Source organism: Pinus tabuliformis, chromosome 9, assembly GCF_031772625.1.
Source record: "Pinus tabuliformis cultivar Carrire ecotype Pingquan chromosome 9, CPIR1, whole genome shotgun sequence".
Lineage (NCBI taxonomy): Eukaryota > Viridiplantae > Streptophyta > Pinopsida > Pinales > Pinaceae > Pinus > Pinus tabuliformis.
Genome location: NC_142307.1, coordinates 1990264685 through 1990286825, shown reverse-complemented (window position 1 = coordinate 1990286825; position 22141 = coordinate 1990264685).

Here is a 22141-nt window from a genome sequence, read left to right as displayed (position 1 = left end):
CATTCATGTGTGAGCAACCATTTCTATGAGATTCAACGCCGTGAGATTCGACATGCGACCAGCTTCAGCAGCTTGACATATTTCTTTAGATGGCCCCTGGATGTGAGGTATATGCAATTTGTTCATGTACTTCTTTTGCTATGCATTGTGCTCCACAGATCCTTGTTTGATGCTTAATGTGGGATCTTGTTTCTTACTCATTTTCATGATCCCTGCTTGATGTGATGCGGAATCATTTGTGTGATGTACTTGTTGTCATGATTCGTCATGTTGTGTTTTCAGATCCCTTTGTTGTATGTTGATGGGATACTCATGTTGTCATCATGTATGTTTGCATTGAGATCCATTTTATGCCATGTTGGCGGGATGGTCATCATGCATGAGTTTGTGGCATACTAATAGGAGTCCTTTTTTGACTGAGAGCTCCTATAGCAGAACATCTCTTGGAACCACTCTTGCGTGAGAGAATTTTCCTTGTATGTTAGTGACATCACATCTATGTACATCACCACTATTGACAACACTTAATGCAGTGACCTACACCATCTTGACATCGGGGCTCGGAGACCGTAGTCCCTCCTGGATGAACTCCGTTATCAACAGCTTATGTTTTTATGGTTCTGATGATTGTCATGTTCCTTCTTCTTTACAACATCCACATGTATTCATTTATGTTATTTTAAAAATGCAATCTAACGCATCATGAAAGTAAAAGGTCTTGGAAGGGTCCTTTGTCACACCCAGACTTGGATCAAGTGGTGTCAGAGTAGTCTTTGTGTGGATGTGAATTGCAACTTGAACAATGGAACATGCGGTGACAGAGGATGAAAAAGAAATGTACGAGACCATGCTCAAAATTTCCAAAAGGGTGGAAATAATGTATGAAACTCTACAGAAAGAGATAGAGGAAAAGGAGCGATTGCAGCTTCAGTTGCGAGCCACGGAAGAGGCCTTGGAATAACTGAAGCACAACAAGCAAAATCTTCAAACATAGAACGTTGAATTGAAGACGCGTCTACATGAAGAGAAGGAGGAAAAACATAGTTTGCTATGACAGCTGCAAGAAAAGGATGAGGCCTTGGAAAAGCTGCAGCGTGACCCATGTGAGGTAAAAAGTAGTTCTCCAAATTTATGTATGTGTCCTGATGATGATTTCGCTGTGTCTGAAAATCATACCACAAGAATTGGCTCCAAACTGTTGAAGAGAATAGGGTATGAAGGAAAAGGCTTGGGCGTCAATTTCCAAGGCATTGTCAACCGCATCAAAGTAAAGGAATTACCGTGTTGAACAGGACTTGGGTATGTCAGAAAGGAATTTGCGGAATGTGCCATGATAGTTAGTGAACCACCAACAAGTGATGATGAGGAACCCTCATCAATTCTTTCCAAATCGATAGAGGAGGTAAAAGATGTTGATTTCCTTTTGGTTTCATCTTCACATAGTATGATTTCTGTTGGAGATTTGGAGATCCCAATTATAGGGACAAACATAAGGCTCCTTACAAGGACGAAGCATGATAAGGAAGAAAAACTTGGTATTAATAACCAATGCATAACTCAACCATTGGTGGTTGTGCAGAGACCTCAATTTGCAGGCTCGAGATACACCAAAGGAGAATGCTCGAAGGTGTCAAATTCTTCTGAGAGATCTTCGAAATCATTGAGGAAAGAGAATGATGGGAACACATCCCCATCATCCCATGGAAGTTTCCATGGAAAGGAAAGAGCTGAGGCAAGCTCTCATCACCATAATGACATCAGAGACAACAAGGGAAGGTATAACCACTCTCGACATTCGAATGTTCATTTCGATTATAATCATGTTTTTAATGATGGACATAAATCAAGACATCAAAAAACATGTACCTTTTGTGGATTACATAACCATACATTTTCTAAGTGTTGGAAAAGAATGGCAGCACACAAAAGGATGAGGCGTGAAAGACCCTCTCAACAACAGGTTAAACAGATATGGAGAAAGAAGATGTATTGCAGTCATTGCGATAGAAGTGGCCATCAAAGAGCCACTTGTTGGAGGCTCCATCCAGAGCAGCACCTTAAAGACAAAGTGTCGATGCATGAACCAGGTGAAACAATTGTTCGATAAGAAAAACCGCCACAAGGAGGTGACCCATTCACCTTGATAAGTGAAAAATGGTTTCTGGATATGTTATCTTATCGTGGTCGTGCTTTTGTAAATCATTTGTTGCATTTTAAAATGTAAAAGTGATGATGCTTCTTCCATCACTTGTTCAACAAAAATAATGTCTGATCTTATTTTGTGATGCATTTGAAACTGTGAAAGTGATGTCGTGTCAAAGAAACGCTAGAGTTTGGCCTTATCTTTTTAAATCATGTGTTGCAGTAATGAAGTGTTTTCCATCACTTGTTGAAGCAACAATGATATGTTGGCCTTGTTTTCGTCGCTGGGGTATTGCGTCCATCTTGATGTAAACTTGACCATCGAGTATGTGTTATAAACTCGTGGAAAGTATGGGATGCTTGGGTCATTGGTTGGTCATGAAAGTCAAGCATGTAATTTGCATAAACAATGTACTACAGATTGTATAGGTTGCAGGTGTCAGCTCATCGCTTAAGGCTCCGAAGAACAAAGGGAAGGAGATGGAAGCAAGACCTTTCAGGACGCTTGTGATGCAGACAAGGTACAGAGAAGTTTTAGATTGTTTTTCATGCTTTTGGAGGACCAAAAGCTCCTCAGTGGGGAGGATTGATCTAAGTGGATATTTAGACACTAGTGGCATGGAAAAAGGCTCAAAATTCAAAATGGCAGAAAAATGATGAAATTAACATTAGATTGAAGTGCTCATTGCCCTGATTCCAATGGTGTGAACAACACTCCAATCCGAGTCTGGATGAGGAAGATAGAGGCAGTCAAAGTTGGGTTGACTCTTTGCTGACTGGGAAGGATTAACAAAGACATAATTTGAACTTTTTCAGAAGATGGAATCCGGCCAAATCTGGCCAAATTCCAAGCGAAATTGTCGCCTTTTTAAAATGACTCCTTTGGTCAAATTCCAAATTTTAAAAAATAACCAAGTTGTTTTATTTAATAAAAAAAAATATTAAAAAAGGGTGGCGGGCCACCAACCCCGCCACCCCAAACATGGTCACCGCAATAAATTTTTGGAGGGGCGGGCCACGACCCCTGACCCCTCCCCTATCCCATGGACTGTTGTAATAGAGCGCAGAGTTTGGGTAGGCCAGCCCTTGGGGCATGGACTCAACCCCGTTTCAAACGAACCACAAGCGGGAAAGGTGGGTCGACCCTTGGGGCACTGACCCAACCTCCCACCCACCATCTATTAATGAAGACCCCTGGAAATAAGTGGACTGGGTGGGTCACCTAAGGCAGACCCAGCACGATCCATTTTAAAAATGAAAGATTTGGTATGTAAAAAGAAGGAGGCGGTTGGGTTTAACCGCCCGACCTCCTCCGTAACAAACTAATCTCAAACCAACTCCGCCAACGGGATTCTTGAAAACTCTGTCCACCTTTTTATTATATAAAACCCAGCATTTTCCTATTGCACCCAAGAACGGAGGAACCGGGAGAGGGCAAAGAATTCGAGGCAATATTTTTTTAATTAATTTTTAATGCAGGTGGAACCATGATTAAGCAAAATTTCTAGGAGGGTGAACTTTTTGCAGTGTCCAAATTGGACAAATTTTATGTCGGTTTTACACCTCTCAGCGACATGAACCCGATGGAGTAGTTAGTTTCCTGATCTGAGCAACAGATTTTCAGAGGACCCGGAGGAGGGAATCTTTAAGGAATCTAAAAGATTCCTTGAGCCCCAGATTTTCATTTTCTCATAATTCAGAAATTTGACAGTCGATTTTGCACTATTCGATGCCACAAATATGATGGTGCGTTCAGATTTTCTATTTTCTCATTCTATTTTCAGCCACTTTTCTAAGTGGAGTGTAGGCGTCAACATTCATGTGCGAGCAACCATTTCCGCGAGATTCGACACCGCGAGATTCGACATGCGACCAGCATCAACAACTTGACATCTTTCTTCAGATGGCCCTTAGATGTGAGGTATATGCAGTGTTTTCATGTACTTCTTTTGCTATGCATTGTTCTGCACAGATCCTTGTTTGATGCTTGATGTGGGATCTTGTTTCTTACTCATTTTCATGATTCCTGCTTGATGTGATGCGGAATCATCTGTGTGATGTACTTGTTGTCATGATTCTTCATGTTGTGTTTTGAGATCCCTTTGTTGTATGTTGTTGGGATACTCCTGTTTTCATCATGTATGTTTGCATTGAGATCCCTTTTATGCCATGTTGGCAGGATGATCATCATGCATGAGTTTGTGTCATACTGATAGGAGTCTTTTTTGATTGAGAGTTCCTATAGCAGAACATCTCTTGGAGCCACTCCTGTGTGAGGGAATTTTCCTTGTATGATAGCAACATCACCTCTATGTACATCACCACTATTGAAAACACTTAATGTAGCGGCCTACACCATCTTGACATCGGGGCCCAAAGATGTAGTCCCTCCTAGACGAACTTCGTTATCAATGGCTTATGTTTTTATGTTGTTGATGATTGTCATGTTCCTTCTTCTTTACAACATGCACATGTATTCATTTATGTTCTCTTAAAAATGCAATCTATCACATCATGAAAGTAAAAGGTCTTGGAAGGGTCCTTTGTCACACCTGGACCTGGAGCACTCATTCATGTAACCTAGAAATCATTTGTCAAAATTCATCACCAACAAGAAGTTATGTTCAAAACAATTTTAAGTACAGAATTAGTGCTTGCGTAAGTACAAAATTGTTGAACGACTCGGGTTCAGGACTGAACGGGTCTTAACAATTCACATTCAGTTCTAAACAGTTTTGGTTCCATGTGGAGGACAACGACTTTGATAGGTTTTCTTTGTGCTAAAAAGGGAATTAGTTCCTCTAGCTATGCCATGATTAGGGTGAACCAACCATCATCCATTTGAACACTCTCGAGAATATTGCATATGATTTCTTTGTTGTTGTATTTGCTTTTTCTGAGTTTTTGGTTGTTCTTTGTTTCCATCAGCTCTACATGTAGCTAGTAGGAGCTGGGAGAGGTAGAAAACAGAAGGATTGTATGTAATCTTGTTTACGTTATGAATACAATGGAAGATTTGTTGAATTTTATTTAAATGCATTATTACTGAACCATAACACATAACTCTTATTATGCACTCAATCTGATGTAAGTATCAATGGGTTTTCTTTTATTTTTAAAAGGGTATTACGTTAATTTAAACTTGCTCCGGGAGTAGCAAGGGGCCACCATCTCTTGGAAGCAAGTTTTGTAAAACATCATAGGATAGATCTAGGCGTAGGGATTTTGTTTTGAAAGAATTTGTTAGTTAGATCTCATAATTACGATTTTGTACTCAAGACTGTAATTTTTTTTCCTAAAATTAAATAAATACTTCATCTTCACCTCGTTGCAAACAAACAAATTTTCTTGATCAACAATTGTATTGCATAAATAATCCCTTTGTTACAAGTTTATGATTGGAATACTCAAAGGTGCTTCTTAATTGGATAAACAAAGAGATCAATAACTTTGTTTTCAAATCTAATTTAAAATTGATATATCAGTGATTCCGTACCTTACTGATTCACTATAATTTCTTGTAACATTGTGTTTTCGCAATCAAGTATTTGAAAGCAATGCAACGAGACCATTAAATCATTGTTTGGAGTTGTAGTTTAGTTTTGAAATTCATTATAACTGTAATTAGTTATTGGTAGAACCATTAGTCAATGTACTTATGTTTTAATGATTTCCCGAGTTTAATTAAATTAATCTAAGGATAAAATAGTTTCTTATTTTGCAGTCTTTTAGATATGAAAGCATGTCAATTGGAATCTTGGTTTACTTTGTTTACTTTGAAGCAATTGCAGAGTGATGATAGAGGTTAGTTTGAATGGTTATTGATTTATGTGATCCTAAGAATTAGATTAGTTGTAATATTGTTTGAATTATTTCCTTAGTTTAACATCGTTTGAGTGAAAGTGAATTCTGATGGATTTAGATTTAGCATAATTTTGATGTTATTTTGAGTTATTCTCGATTGATTTAAGATTCATGTTCTTAGATTAAATAGATCTTATTATTTAGATTGAGATTTCCATTTAGATTAAAATCGTTTGAATGGTAATTTGTGTCGCTTGGGTTATGATTAATATTTCTTAAATGTTGATTAGAGTTAATTTCATTTGAACAATGATTAGAATTGCTTGAACAATGATTGGTATTGCTTGAGCATGTTTTTATCAATGGATTAGTTTCAAATTAGGAATAGGAATTATGTACTTAATTTAGGAATAGATTTCAAATTTCATGATGTTAGTTTAGATTAGACGCTCTGATCTTGCGTTACATGTGCTTGTGCCTCAAAGCTTACGAGTCTCGGATTGATGATTTAATGTTGGAATTATAACACATATAATTTCCCCAACATTTTTGGCATCATTGTCGAGGAGGTGCTAAAGGGATTAGAGCATAGTAACTTTCACAAGTTTTTTTTTATGTTCTTAGTTGCGGGACAATCAAAGGGCGAAGAGTGTATGGTAGGATGTGAGTGAAGAGCCACCCATCCACTATGGTGGGGTTTCTCCAAAGTTTGGTTGTCCAATTAAGCAAGTTTGGTGAGTTCTATTGCAATTAGTTTTAATTCATTTAGATAAAAATTTCAAGCTCTTTAAAGATAAAACATTTTTGGGGTGTGGTAGGTGTTGGTGTCCGAGTGAGAATAAACTATTCCACCCTTTTCCACATTTGTTTATCAATCTGGGTGTGTACAATTTTCAAGGTAACATGTAAGGTATATGCAAGGGCAAGGTTACAATCTCAAATTAACCAAGGATTCGCGACTAAAGAATAAAAGAATCGTTGTAATAGTAATGAGAAATAAAATTGCAGAACTTAAAAGGCATTCACAACAATCGATAAAACCTATAACAGCAATAAGGAATTAACACACCATAATACAAACAACACACATAAAGCAAATACGCAACACCTGATCAGAAGAGCGGGCCCATCTCTCTGATCAGGGTTGCGTTAACTCACAACTAAGAAGAGAAGAACAACTTGCTTGTATTTAATATAAGAGAAACTGTTACAATAATTTTCTCTGTGCGGAAACCCCCTCGCACAGGAATAAAACCCCTTTTATTCAAATACATGGGAACAACATATTCCCCAAAATCTAGCAACTAATGCCAAAAAATATACAACTGTTAGAACATCAACTAATTGCTGAGAGAGAGAGAACAGTAAAGATCCAAAATAGGCTTGAAAGTAGTTGCGAGTTGGTTATGCTATTGGATCGTTGCCGAATAGCTATTGTGAATGCGGGACTACTGCTGCAAGCTATGAAGGCGATGCTTGTTCACTGGAATCTACAAAAATAACAAGGTTTAGTAGTTCGCATAGGAAAAATCTTCGTGACCTTACTTCATCAATTAAATATTCCAAGAGACGTTAGGAAGAAGGGTTACCTTATAGATTTATCACAATAAATGCATATCATTTTGTGCAAAAGGGATGAAAGGATATGTGAAAATATAAGGAAAAGATAGGAAGATTTGGTGCCCAACATCTCCCCCTAACTAGCTTTCTGCATGCCCTCATGTAGCTCGTCGCTTCCATAGGTCTGGGTTAGAACGACTATAGTTAGTATGGAGTTGGGCGAGATCATACTCATCTGCCATGTCTATTCCTGGGGGTTTGTATCCTTCTGTGAGAAGAACATCCTTCCATCAATCACCTGGTACATTGCAATATGGGGTGTAATGCTCCACTAGAAACCAAATGATGGGGAACCTGAACTGGAGTCCCATCTAGCAGACCCCACATGTTTGGATGCATGCTCGGCACACAACTTAGTGCCCGTGCAAAATTTGGCACTCCAAAAGGGTTCCCTGCTCCAGACAGCTATAGGTGACATCATCCACCTTTTCTAACAACTATCAAGGGCCTCATCTTGAAACATGACTATTTGTTTGACACAAAGGTCAATACACCACTTCTATGTCCTCAACATTCATTCTCTATTTCCCTCAATCTCTAAAAAGGTGGTGTGCTTATTATACATAGTCATAGACCGTTCGTGCTCCCCTCTCATCATAAGAGACTTCATGTTTTGATTTAACTCAAACATATTAGAAGCCTTCTACCAGTTTATCTAGTTGATAGTATAGGAGGTGAGAGCTCTTAAATGAATTCCCCCCACATATGGGATAGTGTTAAACTCTTTGTCATTGTGCAGGAAGTATCCATGCATATAAAGCTCGCACATCAAATGTTTGGTTACCAAGTCATGGATTCTCAGTATACGAAGGAATTGTACAGAGTCCTCGATCTCATGATTCCTTCTTAATAATTTCCAAACATAATAAAAGCAATTTCTCATGCAAGAACAAGGCACAACTAGAAGCAGGAGGGCGACATGCCATTACCTTTTGTGCCAAGTTAAACATCTGTTCTTTGTCAGTTTTCAATTCCAGCATTTGCCTTTGCAGTCGTTCTACTTTGAGGTGTTGCTTTGCATACCTCAACCATAATATGTCCACTCGCTCTATATACTCGAAGATAGCCTTGGACGACTATTCTTAGACCCTTTTCACCTCGTTCTAATAGTGGGTTGTGGTGGATTTCCAAGTTTGAATCTCGAATGTTAAAGAGAATTCATGATCGTCAAACAAGTGCTCGATAGGATCCGTTTGAGTAGCAGAAGTGGTCATAGGCACATCATCTACTTGTGTTGTTGCTTCGACCACCATAGCCTTAGGCTTCTTAGCCTATCGTTTATACTTTCTTACCTGCTTCTTAAGTTGATGCACTTGTCTTCTCAGCCTTCAAACTTCTATTTTCAACCGCATCGTGTCTATGAACTGTAGTTGATATTTCTTTTTAAGGGGTGGCCTCCTCTTCTCACATAGTTCTATCCACTCTTGCTTAACAATCACTTCATTTGGCTCTGCAGCTGGTTTAGCAGGTGGTGGATTACTCAGAGGAGTATCCATTGGTCCCTCTACCAAGTTCTCCTTACTTGGTACCTCTCTCTCGGGAACAATTGCTTCTTCTTTGACAACCAGCTCAACCGGCCCTGCAGCTGGTTCAACAGGTGGTGGATTACTTGTAAGAGTATCCAATGGCCCATCTATCGGTTTCTCCTTACTTGGTTCCCCTTATTTGGGAGAAACTTCATCCTTTTTGACAATTAACTCAATCAACCCTACAGCTGGTTCAACAAGTGGTGGATTACTTGAAGGAGTATCCACCGACACTTCTACCGGGCTTCCCTTACCTGGTTCCCCTATTTCAGAAGCATTCACTTCTTCCTCCCTTCTGGGCTCTAGGGCATTTGTTGCCTGAACAACACCTTCTTCATCCATTCGTTGTTCCCATTCCTCTGAAAGGTGTTCCTCCTCTCTCTGTTCTTCGGAATGGCCTTGCTGAGAATCAGAAACCAATAAAATAACATCGGCTGAACCTTTTACCGAACTATCAAACTTTAAAATGGGAGTGACAAAAACCTCCTTTTCTAAGCATCAAGGATAATAAGACACTCTCACTCCTCTTGGTATGGTGGCACAAAAAGGAGACTGGAAGATGTCCTCTCCTTGGTCTATATCGGCTCTGTCTGTGACCTCGAGTTCCTTTCCTTCACCTGCGACAATTCTGCTCTGGCTCAAGGCTCCCTCCTATGTTAGCTCCTATCCCACGGTTGACACTAGTTCTTGTGGGGCAGCGTCAACCTCAGGACTCATTCTTTCCACATTTTCTGGGACCGGATGGGTTGGTGGTGGTTTTTGGGTGGCAACACCACCTGTATCTGACACTTTATGAGCAGATGGTGCCGGCATTGTTTCCTATTGAACTTCATTAATAAAAGTGGATTCATGTATCACCGTGTCAATCCCACCTATCGTGTCCATAATTCCTCCCTACATTGGCTCCACAGTCGAGGCCAGTTCTTGTGTAACAGCGTCAGGTGTGGTATGGACTGTATATTTTGTCTCGAGCCTTTCCTGCTGGGGTTCATTCTCTTCCATTGGTTCCATAGTCGAGGCTGGTTCTTGTGTAACAGCCTCGGCTATAGCACTGACTGTTTCTTCCATTTCAAGCCTTTCCTAATCTGGTTCCTCTTCTTCCATCAGCTCCACAGTCGAGGTTGGTTCTTGTGTAACAGTCTCGATTGTAGCACCGACTATTTCTTTCACTTCAAGCTCCCTTTATTACTCCGATTCCTCTTCCTCCATTTCCTTCTCTTCAGGCTCTTCTTGGTCTACATATGCATCCTCCACTAGTTCTTCCTCCATTCTCTCTGGCTCCTCTTCTCTAGCAGCTATAGCAGGTGCTACTTCTTCTTTTGTTGATTCTTGAAACACCATCCAAGGAATTTGAAATCGGGTTAATGCATCATGACCAGTAATTGAACTAGTCCATGATTAGTGATGACTGCTACAGCCTGTCATGAATGCTGGGCAGTATGTGCCATCAATTGGAGGCTTTTCAGTAAAAAGAAAGGCATGTTCAGCGAGAAGACTTCTAACTGTGGAAATCAAAGACATGCTAACACCCTGAAATGGTATTTGAACACAGTGATGAACTGTCCTTTGCAAGTTATGTATTTCATAACAAGCCTACTACATCGCCCCACGAATGCGGCAAAGAGTTTTAGTAATACACCCGACCTTTTTGAACAACGCTCTAACCGGCGTGCAGAAATACTTCCAGGAACTCCGGGAGGAAAGTTATTCGTGAAAACCAACTTTTTCCTTGCTGAGGCAATCCACTGACTTCTACAATAACTTCCTCTGTAACAAGGATTTCTATCCCTCTGACCCGAGAGCAATTCTCATTCAAATTGATTGAAAAATCCATTGTAATTCCCTCGTCAAATCCCTACAACCTGTTAAACTAGACGTCCTAGCCTGCATTGACAAAAACCTGCCACACTTCTCTATTGTTACAGACCAAGGTGGTATCCTCCGGCTCGTGATGCATAGCCAAACCACCCATTGCTATAGAAATAGTAACAAAACTTGGACGTAGTCGGCTGTTGGGGAGAGTGTAGCAGCAACCAAATTAATAGTGATGAGTAAGGGCATGGTGGAACACGGGATAAAAAATAGTGAAAGCAGCCGGTAATTTTTTAAAAATGCAAAGAATTATGGCGAATCATGGTAAGTGTGATGGAATGATTGTGGTAATTAATTCATATGAATTGAAAAGATTGATTGGAATGATTGTGGTAATTAATTCATATGAATTGAAAAGATTGATTGGTTATCAAATGTACGTAATTCAAATTCTAATAAATCAAAATAATTATTACGAAATCATGGAATTTATGGGTGTATCATTCGCACAAGTTTTAATAATGATACATGATATGTCATTATTGTGGTTTTAAATACGTTGTCGTTTACTTATGACGGGACCCCACCCAACTTAAATGTAGCCATCCACAGCACGTATATGTCTCATCGATGGAATATTTTAAGTGAATCCGTAAAAGTCGAAGACGTACCTAGTGACCTACCTAGTAGTGGAGTAACGGCAGAGTAACAACAATGGTGGAGTAACATCAGCAACGGAGTAACAATAGCGGTGGAGTAATAGCAGCGACGGAGTAAAAGCAGTGGCGAAGTAACAACAGTAGCGGAGTAACAACATCCGACACTTAGAAAAATTTTCAGGAGTGACAGTAATGGCGGAGTAACACCATCTAACACTTATAAAAAAATTCAGGAGTAACAACAGTGGTGGAGTAATAGCACCGGCGGTGTAACAACAATGGTGGAGTAACAACATTCGACACTTAGAAAAAAATTTAGGAGTAACAACAGTGGCGGAGTAACAACACCGACAGAGTAACAGCAGCAGTGGATTAACAACATTTGACACTTAGAAAAAAATTTAGGAGTAACAACAATGGTGGAGTAACAACACTGGCAGAGTAACAACAGCGGTGGAGTAACAACATCAACTATTACTTGGTAAATTTTTGTCAGCTCCTGATCATCAGATTTCGATCGTTATTCCTACAAAAGACAAACAAGTGAGTAGTAACAATATATATATTATTATTATTATTATTTTTAAGTATAAAATGCAGAGGAAGCATTCTCTGCACCAACAACCATAAAACCAGATTTATCAGAGAGATGTTTGATGAAGGCATCCTTAGAAGTTGGATTGTGTATAATTTCAGATAGTGTCTGTTCACTAAGAAGGAAGCACGAGTATCGTCTAGCGTAACCAATCTGACTATTCCATTGTCAAACACAACGTCCACTTCATAGGGTCCCATCCAGTGAGTGTGAAGCTTTCCTTTAAAACCGTTAAAACGGGAGTCATAGAGCAGTGCCCAATCTCCTTTATGAAACACCTTATTCTTAATAAATTTATTGTGCCATTTCATTCTCTATTGTTGAATAGGAGTAGTTTTCTGGACAACCATTGAACGGATTTCATCTAACTCATTTAGCTGTTCCAGTTGGTGTTTATGGGCCTCTGATAGGTGCAATCCTACTTCCAAAGATGTTATGAGCGTACTGATCTCAAATTCTATAGGAACCAAGGGGGATTTCCCATAGACTAACTCAAATGGTATTCCGCCATGTTGTCCTGTATGTCTACAGAGCTTCAGGAAGTTTATGAGACCAATCCTGACGATGGCTTGCTACAGTCTTTTTCAAGATATTTTCCAACACCTTGTTTGTACTTTCGACCTGTCCATTTGCCTGGGGATGGTATGGAGTTGTCACCCTGTGTTTGAATCCATATTTTTTCATAAGCCTTGCTATCATGTGGGATGTGAACTGTGCCCCTCCATCTGAAACAATCTCCCTTGGAGTACCATACCGAGCAAAAATATCTTCAAAAAGAAAATCTGAAACCACCTATTCTGTTGCTTTCGCAACAGCTCTGGCTTCCACCCACTTAGTCACATAATCAGTGCAGACCAGAATGTGAACCTTTTGATGAGAAGGTGGGTTAAAAGGCCCAACGAAGTCAATTTCCCACTTCTCAAAAGGCTCGAGGACTACCTGGGGTGCAATGGCATCTCATCCGATTTTCCAGGCTGCCCCATGCATTGACAACTGTCACATCTTTGAGCATTATCTTGAGCATCTCGAAAGATAGAAGGCCAATAATATCCCATTTGCAACACCTTGTGGCCTGTTCTTTTATCTGCAAAATTCCCTCCACAAGAGCCATCATGGGAAGCCTTCAATATCTCATAAATTTCATCCTCAGATACACAATGTTGAATCTACTAATCAACTCCTGTGTGAAGAAGGTATCCTACCATCCTTGAATATCGGGTACTATAATGAATAATTTTCCATTGTTCCTTGTATGACAAGTGATGAGGTACTTTCCTTGTAGCAAGATAGTTAGCAATATCTACATACCACAAAGTGTTAGCAGCAATTGAAAATAGGTGCTCATCTGGAAAACTATCTGCTATGGGTGTACTTTCAGCATTATTATTTAGTCTAGATAGAAAATCAGCAACCACATTATCCTTTCCTAGTTTATCTACTATTGTGATGTCAAATTCTTGAAGTAATAGCATCCATCTTGTAATACGACCAAGGGTAATGGGTTTATTAATCAGATACTTGATTGTTGCGTGATCAGTGTGTACAAAGGTAGGTGATCCAAAATGGATCTAGGATGGACTTCGAAGTATAAAGTGTTCCTCATAGAGGAAAATGAAAGTCCAAAGATGCTCTTGGAAATAGTCTTATTGCATAGATCTTCTCATTTTGAATCTGCTGCAACTTAAATGGGCTAAAATGGACTTTGGATGATGAAGTTATCGCAGAAAGAAGATTGCCTTTGTCCTTTGAAAAAGGAGGCAAATTCTTATGAAAATGGCCTAAAAGGTTCATTGAAGAAATCACATCGGAAAAAGCCAAGGGAAGGACTTAATGCAAGGGCGGAAGGAACCCCAATTAGCGATGTCTGATATATCAGGTTGGAGGTAGGCTGTAACCGATATCGAGACCCCAGGCAAAGTGATATGCGATTGAATCAGCGATCGGAGGAGCAAAGCCATAGACCCCGCCAATGCGATATGTGAGGTGTGATATTAGCGATCAGCATAACCAAAGGGAGGACCCCGGGCCATTGCGATAATGATATTGCGACATGCGATAAAGCGATGGGCCGATGTGTGATTGTGCGTGGACTGTTGGATCGGATGCGTAGATCAACGGTCAGGATTCGATCGGGGTGATAGGCGATCGAGCGATCGACGGATCCTTGATACAAAGGGTTGTTACATGCGCCATGTGACTTTCAATAGTGATATGCTGATAAGGGCCGGACCCGATGGGTTTATAGACCTGATTTCATAAGTTTTTAAATCCGGGAATGCAAGATTTCTTTGTATTTCCTGTGTATTGGGTTTTTTGACCATTTCACTATGTGATTGTGATAAGCGATATTTGGACAAACCTGATAGGTTTTTAGGGGTGATTCAATAATATTTGAAGTCTGATTAAACACTCCATGAGGCGTTTTCCTATGTATTTCCTTATTTGGCTGTGACGGCCAGAGGAAAGAAAAACGATCGGGTTTCCCCATGCCGACGATTCCTTTCCATTTTAAATGGATTCTTGTGGTGAATAGTCGAGTTTTGCATGATGGAGGACTGTAACCAACGTGTTACAAATGCACAATGCACATAATTGCAAAAGAGGCCTGAGAGAGGGCAAAGTGTTTTGGAGGTCACTGGAAGGCTGTTGAGAGTCGCTTGGAGGTCGAGCGAACTACAGAGGCATGCAAAGGCTGAGAGAAGCTTGTGATAGGCAGAGCCAGAGCTAGAGTCGAGAGCGAGAGCACCAGAGCCATAGAGCCAGAGTGCTTGATAGAGGCATAGCCACCAGAGGTTGGAGGTAGAGCATCAGAGCCAAAGAGCTCAAAGCAGACTTCTAAGAGCCATGGAGCCTTAGTGAAGCTGCAGAACAACAAAGAGATCAAATGATCAAGCTGGTGCTAGTGTCTAGAGTGTGCTAATGATAGAAGAAGGCATTCCAAAAATAGTTGAAATAATTCTGAGCGAGTTAGAGTAGGCAGAAGCTCAGAGCACTGACTGAAGGAGTTGAGTCCAGAGAAGCCTAGATCTATCTGCAGAGTATGGACAGCCAGTGAGACAAGATGGTATTTCTAAACCCATAGGTTCAGTGTAAACCAATGGATTTGAGTGTGGAGCTTGTAAAAGAATTTAAGCCATAATCCCAAAGAGCCTAGTCGAGTTGATTAGAGCTCAAGGAGACGTAGCCCAAGATATTAGGGTGAACTCCATATTACATTGTTGTCTCATATGTTTGCTTATTTGCTGCTTTTATTTACTGTTATCTGAGTTTTATTTCAGCATAAGCAAATGAACTCAAAACACATAAACAATTAAGGACAAACACAAGAATACACCTCTTTCAAGTCTTTTTAATTCTGTAATTGGTTAATCATAAGATCTTGGGAATATATAAGCTCTGGAGTGGGAGAGGTTCTTGTAAGCTTGACAAGAAGCCTTTAGTGCCCCATTTTCAGATCAGGTGGTATCATAGTTTAAGGTTAATTAACCCCACCTTCAAAAAAGGTGATGACAAAGCTGATTATACCAAAGCAGGTGATATCATATTAGAATGCTTGATTGACAGAGTAAATATTGCTTGTCTGAAAGGTGTTTAAACAGTCAGAGCATGATTGTATTCTTGTTTGCAGACTGACTATTGTTTGAGTTTGCAGAGGTGAAGGGAAAGTTGCTGATAGCTAAGTCTAGGAGAGGACAAGAAGGAAGAAGGGCTTAAGGCATTATTCTTATCCCAAACGACCTCAAGGCAATCCTTGAAGCATAAGAGGTTTTTTACAAAAGGTTGTTGAATAAGCTCTTTATTAATCTTGTTTGAAGTTCTTTTGTTCATTGGCATAATGACAACTTCTACAAGTGAGTCCTCAAAATCTTCTTTCTTCACAAGATTCTTTGATGAAGACATGAAGCAAGACTTGTTCATCATGATGGACAAGGTGAGAGAAATGTATGAGGATGGAAGGAAGAGCAACATACTTAGAGAGCATTTGAATTTCGTGGAGGAAGAGAAGCAGTTTCTTTCTGACAAATTGCAGGAAATGGAGAGGCAACTTCATATTGAAAATATGAACCTAGAAAGGATGCATGAGTTCGAGACACAACTCTTTTTTTCCAAAGAAGCCTTGGTCAAGTATCAGCTTGAAGAAGAGTCTTATGGAGAAAGTTCCAAAGCTAACATAAAGGCCATTGAAACAGTTCCAAGAAGGAGTTTCATTTCAGGTCTTCTACCTCAAGAGTGTGAAGATTGTATTCATGGAGAATGCAATAGCCTGAAACATCATTTGCAAGATGCAGGTGTTCATAAGCATGCACTTGAACCAAAGAGTTGTGGAAACTCTGAAAGCCTTGAAGAGGTTGACAGTGTTACAAAGGGGGCTACTTCTTCATTCAGTTCACCTCCTCAAGAGGGCAATAAAGGTGAAAGAGAAAGGTATAAATTTGGTTCTAAACACATTCCTTTTGATTATGTTCAGCATGATAAATTTCCATGTAAGCATTGGAAAAGCATTGCATGTTCCTTTTGTGGTTTGGATAACCATAATGTTTCTAGATGTTGGAAGAGAATGGCCACATACATGAAACTTTTGAAGGAAAGGAAGCAAGAAGCCAAAGGTCCACTGGACAGGGCAAATCATGTTGTCAAGAGGATGCACATGTGTTGCACTTACTGCCATAAGAAAGGACATATTGCTACAAATTGTTGGACTTTGAATCCAACAATGCTTCCACGAAACTTGAAGAAGGTGGAAGGAGAAAATGGCAGAAATGGAAAGGAAGATTCCATGATTGATGTGTTTCAGGATGATTCACATGTTGATGCTAATGTGCAGACAAAAGTAGCACCTTTGAAATGGATTGGTAAGAAATGGTTAGAGTTCTTATCCAATTAAAGATTGCATGTCTTTTGATTTGATGCATCTATTTGCATTTATTTGTTAATGGAATGCAAGTTGCAAGGTTTTACCAAGAAGGTGAATGGAACATTATATTCATTTCAACTTCGAAAGTATAGTGTGCTTAAGCAAAAGTTGAAAGGTGAAATGCGTGCATAAGCATGATGTGCATGAACACAGGGATGTTGATGATTTCCTTGTATTGGAACATGTATGTGTAATTAAATTGAAGGGTTGATTGCTTTGGCATGCATGTAATGCAATATTGACTTGAGAAAAGTTGATTTGGTCTCCAAGATGGAGATAATGATGAAGTGTTTCATCTTTTGAAAAGAATCCTTGAGATGTTTTCTACATGCTTGACTTGAAGGGTCATTGTTTTAAAGGTGTGTTTTGTGGCTTGTTATCTAGTCAATCATTTGTATGCAGATGTAAGACATGGAGGTGTTCACAAGTTGTGAAAATCTGTTTCTTTTGTTGAAGTAGGAGTTTGGGCCATCCAATTTTTGTCTGTATTTTTGTTGTCGTTGACAGTATGTCAAACAGGTACAAATGAAAATTTTGTGAAGCATATGTAACTTCAAATTTGTTTGAGCCACCTTGGATCAATGATCAAGGCAGAGAAGTTAAAACTACCTTCTATGACCATCTCAGCAGAAGTTCTGCATGAAGTCAAGAAGGAAAACAGTTCTTCCCAAGAGGACCAGCACATCCAAGAAGGAGAGTGATCAAATGCGTTGGTCAGAGGCATTATGCAAGGCAAGTGTATGGAGGCTGAAAGAAGAGGGTGATGTTACTCTCATTTACTATTCAGATCAGTATGTCAGTGTTTTGGAGACCAAAAGTTCTTTTAGTTGGAAGGTGTGATCCAAAATGGATCTAAGATAGATTTCTAAGTCTAAAGTGTTCCTCACAGAGGAAAATGAAAGTCCAAGGATGCTCTTGGAAATAGTCCCATTGCATAGATCTTCTCATTCTGAATCTACTACAACTTGAATGGGCTAAAATGGACTTTGTATGATGACGTTATCACATAAAGAATATTGCCTTTGTCCTTTGAAAAAGGAGGCAAATTCTTATGAAAATGGCCTAAAAGCCTCATTGAAGAAATCGCATCGGAAATAGCCAAGGGAAGGACTTAATGCAAGGGCGGAAGGACCCTCGATCAGTGATCTCCAATATATTAGGTCAGAGGTAGGCTACAACCAATATCGGGACCCCAGGTAGAGCAATATGCGATTGAATTGGTGATCGGGGCGTTCGGTGATCGGAGGAGCAGAGGCATAGACCCCGCCAATGCGATACGCAAGGTTCGATATCGGCAATCGACAGATTAGTGAATCAGGGGATTGGCGGTTGGCATAACCAAAGGGAAGACCTTGGGGCCGTTGTGACATCGATATTGTGACATGCGATAAAGTGATGGGCCGATGTGCGATTGCGTGTGGACCGTTGGATCGGGTGCGCAGATCAACGGTCAGGATTCAATTAGGGTGATCGGCGATCGGGCGATCAGCAAATCCCTGATACAAAGGGTCATTACATGCACCATACAACTTGCGATAGTGATATGCTGATAAGGGTTGGACTTGATGGGTTTATATACCCGATTTCATAAGTTTTGAAATCCAGGAATGTGGGATTTCTTTTTATTTCCTGTGTATTGGGTTTTTTTACCATTTCGCTATGCAATTGCGATAAGCGATATTTGGACGGACCCGATAGGTTTTTAGGGGTGATTCAATAATATTTGAAGTCCGATTAAATGCTCCATGAGGCGTTTTCCTATGTATTTCCATTATTTGGCTATCACGGCCAGAGGAAGGCAAAATGATTGGGTTTCCCCACGTCGACGATTCCTTTCCATTGTAAATGGATTCTTGTGGTGAACAGTCGGGTTTTCCATGATGTAGGACTGTAACCAACGTGGTAAAAATTCGCAGAGCACATAATTGTAGAGGAGGGCTAAGAGAGCATAGAGAGTTTTGGAGGTCACTGGAATGTTGCTGAGAGTCGCTTGGAGGTCGAGCAAACTACAGAGGCATGCAGAGGCCGAGAGAAGCTCGTGAGAACCAGAGCCAAAGCCAAGAGCTAGATCCAAAGTCAAGAGTGAGAGCACTAGAGTCGTAGAGCCAGAGTGCTTGACAGAGGCATAGCCACCAGAGGTTGAAGGCAGAGCCTCAGAGCCAAAGAGCTCAAAGCAGACTTCTAAGAGCCATGGAGTTGTAGTGGAGCTGCAGAACAACAAAGAGATTAAATGATCAAGATATTGCTGTTGTCCAGAGTGTGTTGATGATAGAAGAAGGCATTCCAGAGACGGTTGAAATAATTCTGAGGGAGTCAAAGAAGCCAAAAGCTCAAGAAGCTCATAGCACTGACTGAAGGAGTCGAGTCCAGAGAAGCCTAGATCTGTCTGCAGAGTATGGAAAACTAGCAGGATAAGATGGTATTTCTAAACCCATAAGTTCAGTGTAAACCAATGGAGTTGAGCGTGGAGATTGTAAAAGAATTGAAGCCATAATCCCAAAGAGCCTAGTCGAGTTGATTAGAGCTCAAGGAGACGTAGCCTAAGATATCAGGGTGAACTCCAAATTACATTGTTGTCTCATATGTTTGCTTATTTGCTGCTTTTATGTACTGTTATCTGAGTTTTATTTCAGCATAAGCAAATGAAATCAAAACACATAAACAGTTAAGGACAAACACAAGCATACACCTATTTCAAGTATTTTTAATTTCGCAATTGGTTAATCATAAGATCTTGGGAATATATAAGCTCTAGAGTGGGAGAGATTCTTGTAAGCTTGACAAGAAGCCTTTAGTGCCCCATTTTCAGATCAGTAGGATACCCGGTAATATAATGTCAGAACTTGTTGATGGCTTTGATGACAACAAGGAACTCTTTCTCAGTCATTGTGTAGTTTAACTCGGCAGGAGCCAAGTTTTTACTAACATAGTAAACTACATATGGTACATTGTCTACTTGATGTCCCTAAACTGCCCCAACTGTTGTCTAAGAGGCATCAACATGGATATGAAATGGTAATGTCCAGTCCAGCCCTCAAAGGATTGGAGCTTTGCAGACAAGTCCCTTGATCTTCACAAAGGCTGCATCACAGTCATCTGTCCACACAAAATCTGCATCTTTTGTTAGCAATTGAAAAAGTGGATGTGCTATCTTAGCAAAATTTTCTATAAAGCGCCTGTAATAACCAATGCAACCAATAAAGCTACGTACTTGTGTGGGTGTTTTGGGTATTGGAAAGTGTAATATTACCTTTATCTTAGTTGGATCCATCTGAATTCCAGCATCTGAAAGCAAATGTCCCAAGACTATTCCTTCCTCCATCACCATGTGGCACTTTACTGTACTCAAAGAGACATGCGTCCATTTACATATTTCAAGAACTTTTTCTAGGTTTTCTGGCCCTTCTTTGAATGAGTCCCCATATGGAGTAAAATCGTCCATATAAATTTTAACACTGTCATCTACCGGATCAGAGAAAATCCCTAAAATTGCCATTTGGAGTGTTGTAGATGCATTACAGAGACCAAATGGAAGGACTCGGTATGCGAAAGTTCCCCAAGGGCACGTGAAAGTGGTTTTATCTTGATCCTCGGGAGCTATCTGGATCTGGTTGTACCCTCTAAATCCGTTCAGGAAGGATAAGAACTTCTTCCCAGCCAAAGTATCCAAGAATTGATCAATGAACGATAAAGGGAAATGGTCTTTCTGTGTTGCTTTATTTAGTTCTCTGTAATCTACACATATTCTCCATTTACCGTTTTTATTGGGAACAATCACCAATGTGGAAACCCATTGGTTGTTCAAAATGGGGTAAAGAAATCCTACATCCAATAGCTTTTGAAGTTCTTCCTTAACATTGTTTTTCAGAGCGGGGTTTATTCTCCTCTGGGGTTGTCTCACAGGACGACAATCCTCTTTGATGTATATATTATGGGTACATAGATTGGCAGGAATCCCCTTCATTTTTGTATAGTCTCGGGCGAAAGCTTCTTTATGATTTCGGAGAACATCTAGAAGCTATTTTGTTTGGGATCTTGATAGATTTGGATTAATATTTAGGGTCTTTCCTGGCTCTATTTCTACAAAAATGGTGTCATGGGACACAGTTGTGGGCAGTTCTTCAAATCCATCTATTGTTTCAATGCTTTCCTGCGTTTCACAACTCAAGACAGATTCTAGAATTCGTTGATTTGAATCTGAAATAGAACAAGGGTCACTAATGAAGGTGGTAATTGTATCATCTTCTATTCTTGTTTTCAGCTAAAGGGCCTATCCAATAGTAAGAATTGGTATTAATTCCTCATCTTTAGATTCAGAAATTTCCTTTGGCAAAGGTTTCTTACAACTAGATGCCTTCACTGACGAGCTAGATTCTTTAGGAGGGTATAACACAAGGTTTTTAGTAACCTGCCCATTTGAGATAACCATATTTCCAGAGCAACACCCAATGTAAGCATATTTGGTTGCCAACCACGGTCTTCCCATAATCAAGGGGTGGCCACCAGCTGGGGACTGCGTTTGCAACACTAGGAAATCCACAGGGTAATGCCATAAATTAAATGAGATTGTAATGTCTTCTAACTTCCCTATCGGTTTGACTGTAGTCTATCTCCCAATTCTAACACAGTATGTGTATGTTTCAGGGTTCGAAGACTGAATTTATGCATTGCTTCAGTCGTAATGACCTTTATAGCAACACCCAAATCTACCAGCACATTTGGAATTTCCACACTATTAATTTGCACAATTAGAATTGGGTTCCCTGGGTCCCCATATTTCATAGTCATAGCCTTTCCCATCATAAAATCTGATAACTTTCCCATCACATGAATAGTGAGTGGATCCCTTAATTTCTTTCTAGGATTTTTAGCACAATATTCCCTAATATTCTTTTCATATGTAGTTACATCCCTCATAGCTTGTAACAGTGGAATATTAACAAACAGATTTTGTAACTCCCCTAACAAGTCAAACTCAGCTTGAGGGATCTGTTTACTCAAGGTCAATCTTTCAGGATAAGGCGAGTCAATTCGGTGTTCTTGAGTAATTAGCAGTTGAGGAGATGTC